The sequence below is a fragment of the Miscanthus floridulus genome, chromosome 7 (genome assembly GCF_019320115.1).
Source record: "Miscanthus floridulus cultivar M001 chromosome 7, ASM1932011v1, whole genome shotgun sequence".
NCBI classification, from domain to species: Eukaryota; Viridiplantae; Streptophyta; class Magnoliopsida; order Poales; family Poaceae; genus Miscanthus; species Miscanthus floridulus.
The window spans coordinates 75318501-75332101 of record NC_089586.1 but is presented as its reverse complement, the minus strand read 5'-3'; positions in this window follow the sequence as shown (position 1 = coordinate 75332101).

Genomic DNA, 13601 nt, shown 5'->3' with positions numbered 1-13601 from the left:
GCCCCCTCAATTTCGGGATAAAAGTTGTTTTATTCTGAAATTGACCACAAGCTCTTATCCATCCCCTAGGTCATCACCGTTCAAAACCGCAGCCGCTGCCCAAGAAAAGCTTTCCAAAGCGCAACCTCGGACCTCCTTCAAAATCTTATGGCGACCCAGGATGAAATCCCAGAGGTAAACTTTATTTATATTCGGCAAACGTTCATTTTCATTCTTCCGCTTCTCTCTCTGGTATTTACTACTCCCCTCTGATTTCAATCATCTTCTAAAGAGTACAGAGCCAGATTTTGATCCCTCATGCTGCCAAACCCCGATTCCTATTTCCTCGGCCCAATGGGAAAATCCTGACCCTTCTGAATCATTGAGAGGAAACCCAAAGAATTCTTTTTAAGTCTGGGGATTACTTCAACCAAACCGATGGCCAAACACATTCAAGAATGGCCATTTCCCCCAATTACCGGATGGCGCAACTGGTACAGGAATTTGGAGAAGAGCAGCAGCCACTGGGAAAGTCAGGACATCAGTCATTGTCTGGAGTTATCTTTAGCTGAGACACCCAGGAATGATTCCCTTCTGATAGCAGCTTCTCATTTTTGGTCTGACGCTACCAATGCCTTTATCTTTGGTCATGGTATTATGACCATCACTCTAGCCGACGTATTCATGATGACTGGTTTGAATGTGTCATTGCCAGTATATCCTCATAAGTACAAGAGCAAGAGTAATCAAAGAGCCGTCAGTTCTGGATGTGGATGGGTCAAACATATCCAGAACTATATGAATGCATCCAGCACCGTTTCGGACAAAGAGTCGAAAGCTTTCATGAATATGTGGTTATGCAGATTCATCTTCTGTGGAAAATCCAATGAACCAACCCTGAATCACATGGTAATGGCTGAAGACTTAGCTGCAGGCACCCAGATCCCATTAGGCAAATATCTTTTAGGGTCGGCTTATCATATGATGCATCAGATCACCCTTCAGATGCGCCAAAGTGGAGAAATTTCTTGTGTGAATGGTCCCTGGTGGCTAATTCAAATGTGGCTCCAACTATATATGCATCAGATAACCCCTGTGAGCCTCCTCAACCTGAGTTTCCCCTCAGTTAACTATGCTGAAGGCAGCACAGCAAAGGTTAAGGCTTGCCAGACTTATGGGGAAGCAGCAGCATCTATAAGCATTGATATAGACATTGGTCATCTCTTCAAGCTATTTTTCAAAGGATTCGGCAATGTGCTCTGGTTTCCTTACAGAGAAAATGAAGATCTGACTCTACCCTGCAAGTTTAGCTATGAAATTGGTTGCTCAGGCCAAGAATCCACAGAGATTTTCAACTCTTTTATCAAGCCTTGCACTTTGCCAGCCGAATTTCATCATGGGAGATTAGTACAGTCCACCTATGAATTCTATTATCCAAACATGGTGGCCAGACAATTAGGATGCGGCCAACTGCCTCCAAAATTCCTCTTCTCAACAATCATAAAATCAAGGGAAGTAATAACAGAAGGAATGGAAGCCAAGAAGGTCTTTGAATTAGGATGGGAATTACCAATATATGAACCATCTCCATTTGGGCTAATAGATGCTGCTCATCCCTTCTTTGTCTCTTGGTGGCAAGAATGGCATGCTCATATCTTCAATATATCAGTTCATTCTTTATGCAAAAACTTGCAACCCGATTTTGCCTCTGACAGTGAGGTAATTTTATTATGCTCATCATTTCTTGCTCTTGAATCCACTTCTTATTTTAACATCTGGTCATGCACAGGATCTCGAGTTTACTCCCCCTGCCAAAGCAATTCAGTACTATCTGGCTGGTCCCAAACCTGCTCTGGGGTTTGATGCTCCAGACTTAAAGGAATTCATGAAAACTCCTGTAACTTTGGATTCAGCACCTCTAAAGGCATTCATGAAAACTCCTACTACTTCAGCTGCTGCATCTTCAAGAGTAAAAAGCAAAAGGAAAACACCTGAAAGTTTCCTCTTACCCAAGAAACCAAGGACCAAGAAAGCCAGATTACCTCCTAAGGTATGAATCTTTTATTTTTCTTATCAGGTCAACAATTTCACTTAGCAGTAAGCCTGACTACCTTTATATCCATTACTTCCATTGCAGCCACAAGTTGAAATTCCCACACTGGGCAACACCTCGGCACCTGCAGAACCAACCCCTGAAGTCTCTACTGAAGATGAAGAAATTCATGATAGAGAAATTTCAGAGACTCATGAGGCTGAAGATTTAAAGGCTCATAAACCTGATGATACTATAGGTAACATTGTTCAACCAATTCTCTTTTCCTTTCTTTTTAACAACATCTATCCTTTATGCACATTATCATTTACTTTACTGAAAATAGATGAGATCTTAGATGAACTGGCAAGGGAAACTTCTCCTGATCAATCTCCAGATCCGTCTCCTCTGAACCTTCAATCAAGTCCTCCAGCAAGCCAGGGTATAACCCATCCTGATGACCAATCAGCCCAACAGGTAATGCCTTGTCTCATACTATATTTTAGCAAAATCACCCAATCGGCTAACACCTTCTTTCTTTCTCTTTGTCTAGAAGAACATCACTAAACTGACCACCAGTTACTCCTTCTCTATTGAGGACTACATTATTGAGAAAGGTGAAGAGATCACTTCTCATCAAACTTTGTCACTGGAGAATCAGGCTCGGCTAAAAGAAGTGATTATTCTACTGAATAAGGATACCATTAGTCTGGTTCAGGATGCAGACCAGATAAAAGACCTCCTTGAACTCATTGATCAAGATATCCCTTCTGCTCTCAAAGCTCCCCTAGAATCTGCAGCCCATCTTGATGATCACTTTGCTATGGTGAGAAGGGCAACCAAGAACATATCTTCGAGGGCCGCTCTGCAGAAGGATAGATCTTTGAAAAAACTGGAGATTAAAAATCTTCACTCTCATATCCAGACTACGAGAAATTCTTTGGCAACCTTGGAGCCTGAACTGAGATCCATGGAGGATGAAAAAATCAGACTAGAAGCTCAACTAGCCGAACTGAATGCCAAAATTCAGTCTCACAGGGCCCATATAACCAATCTGCCGAAGAACATAGAAGCAACTTCACTAAAGATAGCTTCGACCATCAAAGAAGACCAGCAGATCAAAAACAAGTTATCCAGCATCCAGAGTTCTGAAGATGAAGATCAAAAAGTGCTAGATAATGTTAGCCGAATCAGGACCGAGGCCATAGAAGCAATCAATCATCTTCTGAACCAGTAGACATTAGGCTTGTAATAAACTTTAAGTGTGATACCCTTTTCCCTTGATTAAACAACTTTATGTTCACTTATTTTCATTCGTTCGGAAAAAAGCAATCGGCCATTTTCCCTTAAATTACTCGATTAGAATGTAACCGATTGTCTCCATTCTTCCGATAGCCGAACGAATCGAATCCAAATACTGTGAGGGTATAGCCGAACAATGTTGGCTCCAATAAATCATGGAGACATTCAAGCGACGTTCGACTTAACTCAGGCCTGGCCCAATCCAGTAACGGCCCATCCGAAAGGGAACAAACCTACTCCGCCGTTCGGGATTCTCGTCCCACAACCCCGTGGAATTCGCCACGATCTTTCGCTTCGGCTTATAAATAGCCCCTTCCATTGGCCTTCATCACTATCTTTGCCTCAGCGTTCTCACATCCGTCTCTTCCACTTCCTTCGTTCGATTCAATCTAGAAAGAAACCCTAACCTCCGTCAAAGCAAATGACGAACAGCGGCAACCGTGGCAAGCGTCCTGCCGACGGAGAAGCTGAAGGAAGCAGAGCATCACGCTGCCGGCGTCGTGGGTATGATTCGGTTCTTTGCCCCCTTTGTAATTTCCTTGTTCATCTCTTAATTCCGATTTCTCCTTCCCCATTCATCAGGATAAGAGTCATCAGCTCCAGCCAATACCATCTCCTCCCTCCGGTGTCGGCAGCTCAACCGGGAACTCCATCATCTGGCTCCTCCGGGTCTTCCAGCTCCTCAAGCTCTTACCACTCCAATCCTTGGGGTTCGGCAGAGCCAGCAGACGCACACCATCCATACTCTCACGAGGAGGCGCTCAAGTTTCGCCAGGAGAGGGATGAAGCCCGGGAGGAGCTAGGCGACGTCTCCAAGAAGTTCGGCATTGATCAAGCCGAATGGGAGGACCAGCGGAAACAATTTTGCGACGCCATCACTGGTTTGATATCTTCATTTAGTTTTGTCATCCTGACTTCCTTTGCTTGCCGACCCATTTCTTCTTTTCTGCTCAGCTCTTTCCGCGGAGAATGACCGCTTGAAGATGGCGGCGAACAAGATTGCCGACAAGGTGAATGCTCAGGGAGAGACATCCGAGGCACGCCTTGATGCTGTGGACGACCGCATTGATCAGGCCGTCATCCAAGGTGTGCACCTCGGCGCTTCTCTCAGGCTGGCGGCAATGACCTCCCAAACCAACGAGGATTACTCCTCCCAGCCAGTTGGCTTCGTTGGAGGACGCCCGGACGAAGTCGACGACATCGATGAGCGTCTGGAGGCCTACGACGATCATGCTGCTGCCCTTGCCGAAATCACAAACCCCCAATCTGTCCTCAATAAGTTATTTGAGGAGTAGTTTGTATTAGGATGAACTTTTATAAATAATCTCATCCTTTGGAATGACATTCACTTCTTTGATTCTTTTCGGTAAAATCCCACTTGCGATTGTCAGAAAAATGCCGAAAACAACCCAGTTTCGGATAAACATTCTTGTGCTAGAGGCGATGCAAACTGCATCGGCTATTTTGCGCTGAAGGCGATATAAACGATATCGGCTATTTCCAATCTCGCATCTGATTTTTAGGCTAAAGGCGATATGAACAATATCGGCTATTTTTCAGTCTTATATCCGATCTTTTAGGCCAAAGTCGATTTTCTCTCTGTCGGTTTTTCTGATCTACATTCACGAACCAACCTCAACACTGGGGTAGTATTTCTTAAGAAATCTTCCATTAATAGCCCTGGTAAACTCCTCCCCAAATAAAGTCTTCAATATATATGCATTACCAGGTACACATTCTACTATTCGGAAAGGACCTTCCCAATTTGGAGACCATTTGCCGAACGCTCTATCCTTTGTTCCAACCGGCAATACAGTTTTCCAAACCAAATCTCCTTCTGCGAATTGCTTCAGCCTAACTCTTTTGTTATAATACTTGGCGACGCGTAATTTATTTTTCTCAATATTTTCTAATGCCTTAAGACGAATCAAATGTAAATCTTCCAATTCATCCATCATCAGATTCTTATAGTCTTCTTCTGCCAATTCTTTCTGTAAAATAACTCGCCTTGATCCTGACCGTATTTCCCATGGTAACACAGCATGATGTCCATAAACCAGTTCATAGGGAGATGTTTGAGTGGACCCATGACAAGCCATTCGGTAAGCCCACAATGCTTCATTAAGAATCAAGTGCCATTTCCTTGGTTTTTCATCAATCTTCTTCTGGATAATTTTAATCATAATCTTATTTGATGCTTCTGCCTGACCATTAGCTTGTGCATAATAAGGAGAAGAATTATATAACTTAATCCCCATACTTTTGGCAAAGTCACAGAATTCTGAAGAAATAAACTGAGTTCCTTGATCAGTTGTTATAGTCTGAGGAATCCCGAATCTGTGAACTATATGTTCCTTAACAAAACTGATCATATTCTCTGACGTTACCTTCTTCAAAGGGATAGCTTCAACCCACTTGGTGAAATAATCTGTAGCCAAGAGTACAAATTTGTGTCCCTTACTAGAAGGAGGATTGATCTGACCAATTAAATCCATACCCCATCCTCTGAACGGCCAAGGCTTGATTATAGGATTCATAGCAGACGCTGGAACTTTTTGAATATTGCCGAATTTTTGACAATTGTGACACCCTTTGTAATATTCAAAACAATCTTCCAACATAGTTGGCCAAAAATAACCAGTTCTCCTAATTATCCACTTCATCCGATAAGCCGACTGATGTGCACCACACAATCCTTCATGAACCTCATACATCACTTTCTTGGCCTCTTCTTGACTTAAACATTTGAGCAATACTCCATCGATGGACTTGTAATATAACTGATCATCAAGAAACACAAATTTGAGAGCTTTATACCTGAGTTTTCGGGAAACCTTTTGAGATGGATCTTTCAGATAATTGGTAACTTCGTATCTCCAATCACTATCTACTTGATCAGTACTTAAAACACCTTCTTCTATAGCAAAAATTTCCCAACTCTCTCGATATCCAGAAGCAGCTTGAGCTAACTTATTTGCTTCTTCATTGCACTCTCTAGGGATATGATGCAAGGTCACTACCAGAAAATTCTTCAAAAGTTCTCTACACTCCTCATAATATTCTCTTAATACATTGTTCTTGCATTCATACTGACCATTCAGTTGATTAATCACCAACTCAGAGTCTCCAAAGATTTCAACAGCATCGGCCTTTACTTCTATAAGAAGCCGAAGCCCTCTAAGCAACGCTTCATACTCTGCCTGATTATTAGTAACATGAAAGTCAATAGGAACCGCATACTCAAAAGTCTTTCCTTGTGGGGAAATCAAGAGAATACCAGCACCACCACCTTTGTTACAAGATGATCCATCAAAGAACAAGGCCCAAGGCACAATGCTTATCGCCTCAACAGAAAGATCCCGATGTTGGGTAATAAAATCGGCAATAATTTGACCCTTTACCGCCTTAGCCGATTCGTATCTCAAATTAAATTCTGACAGTGCTAAAATCCATTTGCCAATTCTTCCATTCAAAATTGGCATTGATAGCATATGTTTGATCACATCAAAACCAGAAACTACCACGCATTCGGCATTCAACAAATAGTGCCGAGATTTGATACATGAATAATACACGCACAAGCAAAGTTTTTCTATAGCCGAATACCTGGTTTCCGGGTCTAGCAGTTTTCGGCTAAGATAAGCTATGACTCTTTCTTTTCCTTCAAACTCTTGCATAAGGGCCGATCCTATTGTTAGGCTGTCGGCCGCCACATACAACTTAAAAGGCTTGTTAAGTTGTGGAGGTACCAGCACAGGTGGTGCCTTCATATATTGCTTGATCTCATCAAAAGCCTTTTGTTGCACGTCGCCCCATACAAATTTTTGATCTTTCTTGAGCTTTAATAGCGGAGAAAAGGGTAAAACTCTCTCTGATAAATTGGATATGAATCTTCTTACAAAGTTGATTTTGCCTAACAATGATTGTAATTCTGTGAGATTCGTTGGCGGCACAACTTTGTCTATTGCGTCCATGCTCTTTTTTCCAACTTCAATTCCTCCTTTATGAACTAAAAATCCCAAAAACTCACCAGCCGAAACTCCAAAGGCACATTTGTTTGGATTCATCTTCAAACCATGCTTTCTTGTGCACTCCAGAGTTTTTCTTAAATCGGCTAAATGTCCTTCATGATCTCTAGACTTGATTACTACATCATCGATGTATATTTCTACAATCTTGCCGATCAGCTCATGAAAAATATAATTCATAGCTCTTTGATAAGTTGCACCGGCATTCTTTAATCCAAACGTCATGACTATCCATTCAAACAAACCAATATGACCAGGACATCTGAAAGCTGTTTTAGAAATATCCTCTATTGCCATAAAAATTTGATTATAGCCAGCATTACCATCCATAAAACTAATGACTTCATATCCTGCCGATGCATCTACTAGTAAATCGGCAACTGGCATTGGGTAACCATCCATGGGAGTTGCCTTATTAAGATTTCTGAAATCTATACAAACTCTCATTTTTCCATTTTTCTTGTATACCGGTACTATATTTGAAATCCATTCTGCATATTTGCATGGCCGAATAAAGTTTGCTTCTATTGATCTTTCAACTTCCTTCTTTACATCGGCCAATACCTCCTCTTTGTATATCTTCCGTGGAGGTTGTTTGTAAGGATGAAATCCAGGTTTAATGGGTAATCGATGCTCAACAATGGAACGATCGAATCCAGGCATTTCCGTGTAATCCCAAGCAAAACAGTCTTTAAACTCTTTCAACAAATCTATCAACTTTGACTTATATTCTGGGTCTAACTTTGCACTAATATACATCGGCCTTGGCTTAGAATCATCACCAACATTGATTTCTTCCAACTTATCAGCCGACATAAAACCACGCCCCAACTTTCCTTTGTTGCCATCGACGGGATTTCCCATTAAAAATTGCTATGAGAGCCGACTGCTTGGATCGGCTGTTGGCCTTCGCTGAAAACATTTACAGGACCTTCTTTCCACACTTTTCCAGAGAAACAATCGACGCCCTCATATTCCCAATAGGTAGATTCTGTGGCAGCAACACTTACTGAATTATCAGCATGTACAACTTCAACATCATCTCCAATCCATTGAATGAGAATTTGATGCATAGTTGAAGGAATGCAACAATTAGCATGGATCCAATCTCTGCCCAAGAGTAGACTATATGCCCCCTTGCCATCAATGACAAAAAAGGTAGTAATCAAAGTTTTTGATCCAATAGTCAGCTCGACATGGATAGCACCTCGGGTATCGGAAGGATTGCCAGCAAAGTCCCTAAGCACCATGTCAGTTTTCAATAATTCTTCATTAGTCATCCCAAGTTTCCTGAAGGTAGTATAAGGCATGATATTGATAGCAGCCCCTCCATCGACAAACATCTTAGTTAAAGGCTTGCCATCGACATATCCCTTTAAATAGAGTGGCCTCAAGTGACGATTCTTGATTGGTTTATCAAAAACAGCCTGCTGTGTTAATACAAGCTGAGCCATCAAATCCTGACATTCACTTTCATCAAAATCGGAGTACACCTCCTCTTGGACATCTTGGCTTTCGGGAGCTATAAACTCTAATGGGAGGAAGAAAGCCATGCAAGTATTAGCCGAAGGACCACATCCATCAGGCTTCTTTTTAGGACGCCATATCTGCTTTGTTTCGGTAACTTCCAGTTCCAACTCCCTATTCCTCAACCATTGCACTCTTCTTTTCTGACTTTTCCTCAGGCCTGGAGGACACCACTGTCCTTTTTGCCATACGTATTTATAGAAGTCAGCTTCTTCATCATGCACTCTATCATGCATCCAACCTGAACCTGCAACTCTTTTCCTTTGCTGATTCTCAAAGCCACCTATTTTTAAGCGCCGATCATCTTCAGGAACCTTCGTTCCAAGTCTTTCATAGACGGTACGGCGGTTGACTCGAGATTGCCTATACTCGGAGTACTGAGCACTACACTCCGGACAATTATTTCTTGCAGGCAACCTCAAACCTTCATTCCAACAATGTCTAAAGAACGAACAACCCCAATGAGACTGCTCCTGTTCTGTTATGTATTCTTCTTGTTCCCTTCGGTATACTTCTTCTTCATACCTTCGGCATTCTTCCATAAACCATTGCTTCTTACAGTATTCCTTCTCTTGTTCCTTCTGCCACTTGTTTAGCAAGATACGTGATGTGACTCTGGGTTTGGAAGTTTGACCTTTCTCGGTTCGGCTATTCTGAAACCGACCTCGATGCTGCAGCTCTCTACTGGTGATTTGCCGATCTGGGTCAACAGCACCACTTTCCTTTGCTCTATCGGAAGTCAACACTTTCACCTTGCCTTTACCTTTGAGATCATTGACAGATACCATATTCATAGAGAAAGAAATCATATTCTGTGGAAAAGGCTGATCATCAATTTTCATCTTGCCATCAAACCTCAAATGTCCCTCTTGGATAGCTTTCTGGATCCGCATTCTGAACACTCGGCAATCATTGATAGAATGAGAATTAGTGTTATGAAAGCCACAATATTTTTTGTCTTTCACTCCTTCAGGACGTAACATAGGATGTCCTTCTGGTAGCTTGATGCGTCCTTCCTTTATCAACAATGCAAAAAGTCTGTCTGCCTTAGTAACATCAAAATCATAAGTTCCCTTTTGTTGTTTCAACCAGCGTTGACTAACTTGAGTGGGTTCCTTTGCCCAATTTAACTCAGCTGCAGCTATCTCATCTTCATCAATATACTCAGTCGCTTCATCCAGAAAGCCTTGATACACCTCATTAGTGCATTGTTCTTCTGAAAGCGATTATCTCTCCTGAACCCTTGGGCTTGATTACTCATAGCTGCTAAACGCTGTGCAAGTTGACCGAGATCATCAAACTCCAAACCGAACAACTTCTCTCTGATATTCGGCAACATTCCTGCTATAGCAATTCCAGGTAGTTGATCATCTGGTAAATTTAGAGAATAACAAATATTCTTGGTCTCTCTAAATCTGCGAAGATACTCCAATGGTGTTTCATTTGTTCTCATCCTCAGACTCATTAGATCAACCAATTTCTTCTCATTAGTACCCATATAGAAATATGAATGAAACTTCTGCTCTAATTCTGCCCACGTACCAATGGAATGAGCTGGTAGAGACGTGAACCATGTGAAAGCCGGTCCCGTAAGAGACAAAGGAAAATATCGAATCCTCCATGCTTCATCTGAAGCAGCTTCTCCAAGCTGCATTAAGTACCGACTGACATGCTCTATGGTACTAGTATCATCTTGACCAGAAAACTTGGTCAAATCTGTTGGAGGCTTCACCCTTGGAGGCAATGCCACTCTGTTGTACCATTCTGGATAAGGAGATTTGTATGAATAGGATTGATTCTTTGGCTTCAAACCGAACTGATTTTGCATCATATCAGCCATCCTGTGCATCAAAACATCAATGCCTGGATCCTGATTTCCTTGTACTTGCACTCCAGAAGGCAATCCTGAAACACTTCTATACCCTGGATTTGGCACAGCATTGATAGCACTGTAATCAGTAAATTCTTGATATCCATCTCCATACATATTCTTCTACAATCTGTTTGATGCTGGAGAAACTCTATAAGCTGAAAGTGGCACTTCTCCTGTAGTACCAAATGTCACCTGGCCATAGGTGGGATGTGATTGCTTTTCAGTGTGAGTCAATCCACCTATATTTGAAGGCGACGCTACTTCTTTTCCAACAGTCTTCTCTTGATGCTTTGGAACATTGAAAAGCGTCGGCCCACTGAGTGGTCCAACATTTTCCTCGAAGTATTTATCGACCATTGGGCCAAAAGTACTGATCATGATTGCCCGAAAGGTATTCAGAAAAGCTGTGTGATGGTTTGTCATGGTTTCTCCCATAGCTTTATAAACCAGGGCTGCCATCTTCTGAGCATCCTCTTCTTCAGTGTAATCAGTTTGATGTGGAAGAAGAACTCTTGGCATTGACTGCTTTTGAAATACTTTATTGCTCTTGTTTTTGGAAAAAGACATCAAGCACTTCCGTTGGTATTGCTCACATGCTTGTAGCACTAAATCCTTGTAATTATCTGGCAATTCTGCCATGCTTACATCCAGAACATGATCATTGTTGATCTCAGATGCCATCTTGAACTAGCAGATGGTCCCACCGGGCGTGCCAAAAAGTGTGTTGACACAAAATATGACGCACTGTGCCTCACACACAGCAAGCCGAAAAGCGTAGCTTCAATCGGGTTCCCGGGTGCTTCGTTATCCGGAAGCGTGCCAGTCAGTTTGACCTGAAAACTAACAAGGGATAAAGCAATTAAATGTCAAACCGGAACATGTCGGGTAATACCAGACAGTTCCACATATACGGCCCAGAAGCCACTTACGACGACATACAGCTATAGAGAACTGTCTGCCAATGAGTTCATAAACCATTCAGCTAATAGTAAGATGAATACACATGGAGACCTGATTGCCGAATACACGTGCATGGTAAGACACGTTTGAACAAGTGAAAATAATTATGAGTTAATGCATAACCAAGCTCGGCAGTTCAGCCGAATTGGGGTCCATGAAGAAGGAACGTGCAAATAAAAACGATTAAACTAATCTAAAACCTGCATCTGCCGCACGACACCTGGTTTTATTAAAGCTTAAACGTGATTAACATGCATGAACCCGCGACACGTGACAATCTAGATTAAAATAATTCAGCCATTGTATGCACACTATCTAGTTGCAAAGGTATTATGGGGAAACCATGGTCGTTGAAGTATGAATGAAACCACAAGAGATAGAAGGCCGAACAATATCAATCTAGATTGGGCAAAAGTGTGCTACAAATATATATATAATATTCCGTAACATGCAACACTAGATAACTTAATGAATCTATTTAGATTTGCCATATCTAAAAGAGCCGATAACTATCTTGCTTTCACTAAGCATATTGAGCAAACGCCTGCCGCACGGTATCTACTCATAAACAAAGCATAAGCAAAGACTTCTTGATTGTCAAACAAAGATCCGCCGCACGACCATTGAAAACAAACAAGACTACTTGCATCACGTCTAAATCCACCGCATGATACTAAACATGATAACAAGGTTGTCGGAACTTACGGAGGTCGACGGATCGATGACTCCTCTCGAAGAACTCGACGACACGACAAAAGGACTCGAAAGTTAGCACGGGGCCGGTTGTATTGATTTGGTTGTGAACCCTTATTACAATGGTCGAGGGTCAATATTTATACCCTAGACAAAATGTGAGTCCCAGAAGACTACGATTTACAAAGGAACTTCTAAACAAACTTGGAAACTTACGATTCCTTACCCTAAACTTATAGATTCCTTTATTAATACAACTTTCATCTTTCCGATCGGTCTTGCCTGCCATCTTCTGTTTTCCCGAATAGAGTTACCGCCTTCCAGAATAACCGACCGCACAAGCATTTAGCCGACCGCTTGCGTTGTTTGCCGAACACCCTTCTTCCCGCATGTGGGCCTACCTGTCATCTTCCAGAATTGACCAAAATCCAGTGTTAACACACGTCCTAGGTCATGACCATCTGGTCTAGTGTTTCCTTAAGCTCGGGGAGGGCTCGGGATCTGCTCCACGTGGTTTCTCCTAGCTTGCTACGTGTGACGACGCGACCAACACGCTGCACGTTTTTTGCATCAACACCATCCATCCAATGTTCTATGTTTCCTAGCTCAAGGTCTCGCATGGTAAGCAACCTGTCGTTGATGATCTTCTAGATGAGCTCGTTCAGTTTTAGGTACCGGAGGCTATCCTCCATCGGCGTTGGACTCGAGGCGATTCTCCTATTGAGGAAGTTCTGGTGCAATGGTCGCACATGCCACCATCATTAGCGACCTGGGAGTTGCTAGTTCCACTTAAGCAACGTTTCCCTCGTGCACTGGCCTGGGGTCATGCCGGCTCTAAAGTAGATGGGATTGTTAGCAACTCTGTCCCTGATTCCTTGAGCCCAATAGAAGAGGCTACAACAACAGGGGAGCAGGCTCGGCCCGTTCGCAAGCACCGGCCCAACATCAGGATCTCCGGCCACTAGTGGGAAGCGTAGGGGTATAAGTCCCAGAACTGAGAGAGGAGAGACTAGACCGGAATGTACCCAGTTATTTCCTTTACCTTACAAGCACTTATCTGTATTCAGTGAAGTACATTCCATTCCTCATTATTATTGTTCTTCTTCCCGAGCAAGCAATTCCTGCTCACAAGTTTCGAGGAGGCTGCTACCGGCGAGCCCTTCGTATTCGATGAGCTTGATTCACCGATCAGAGACCTTCGTATTCG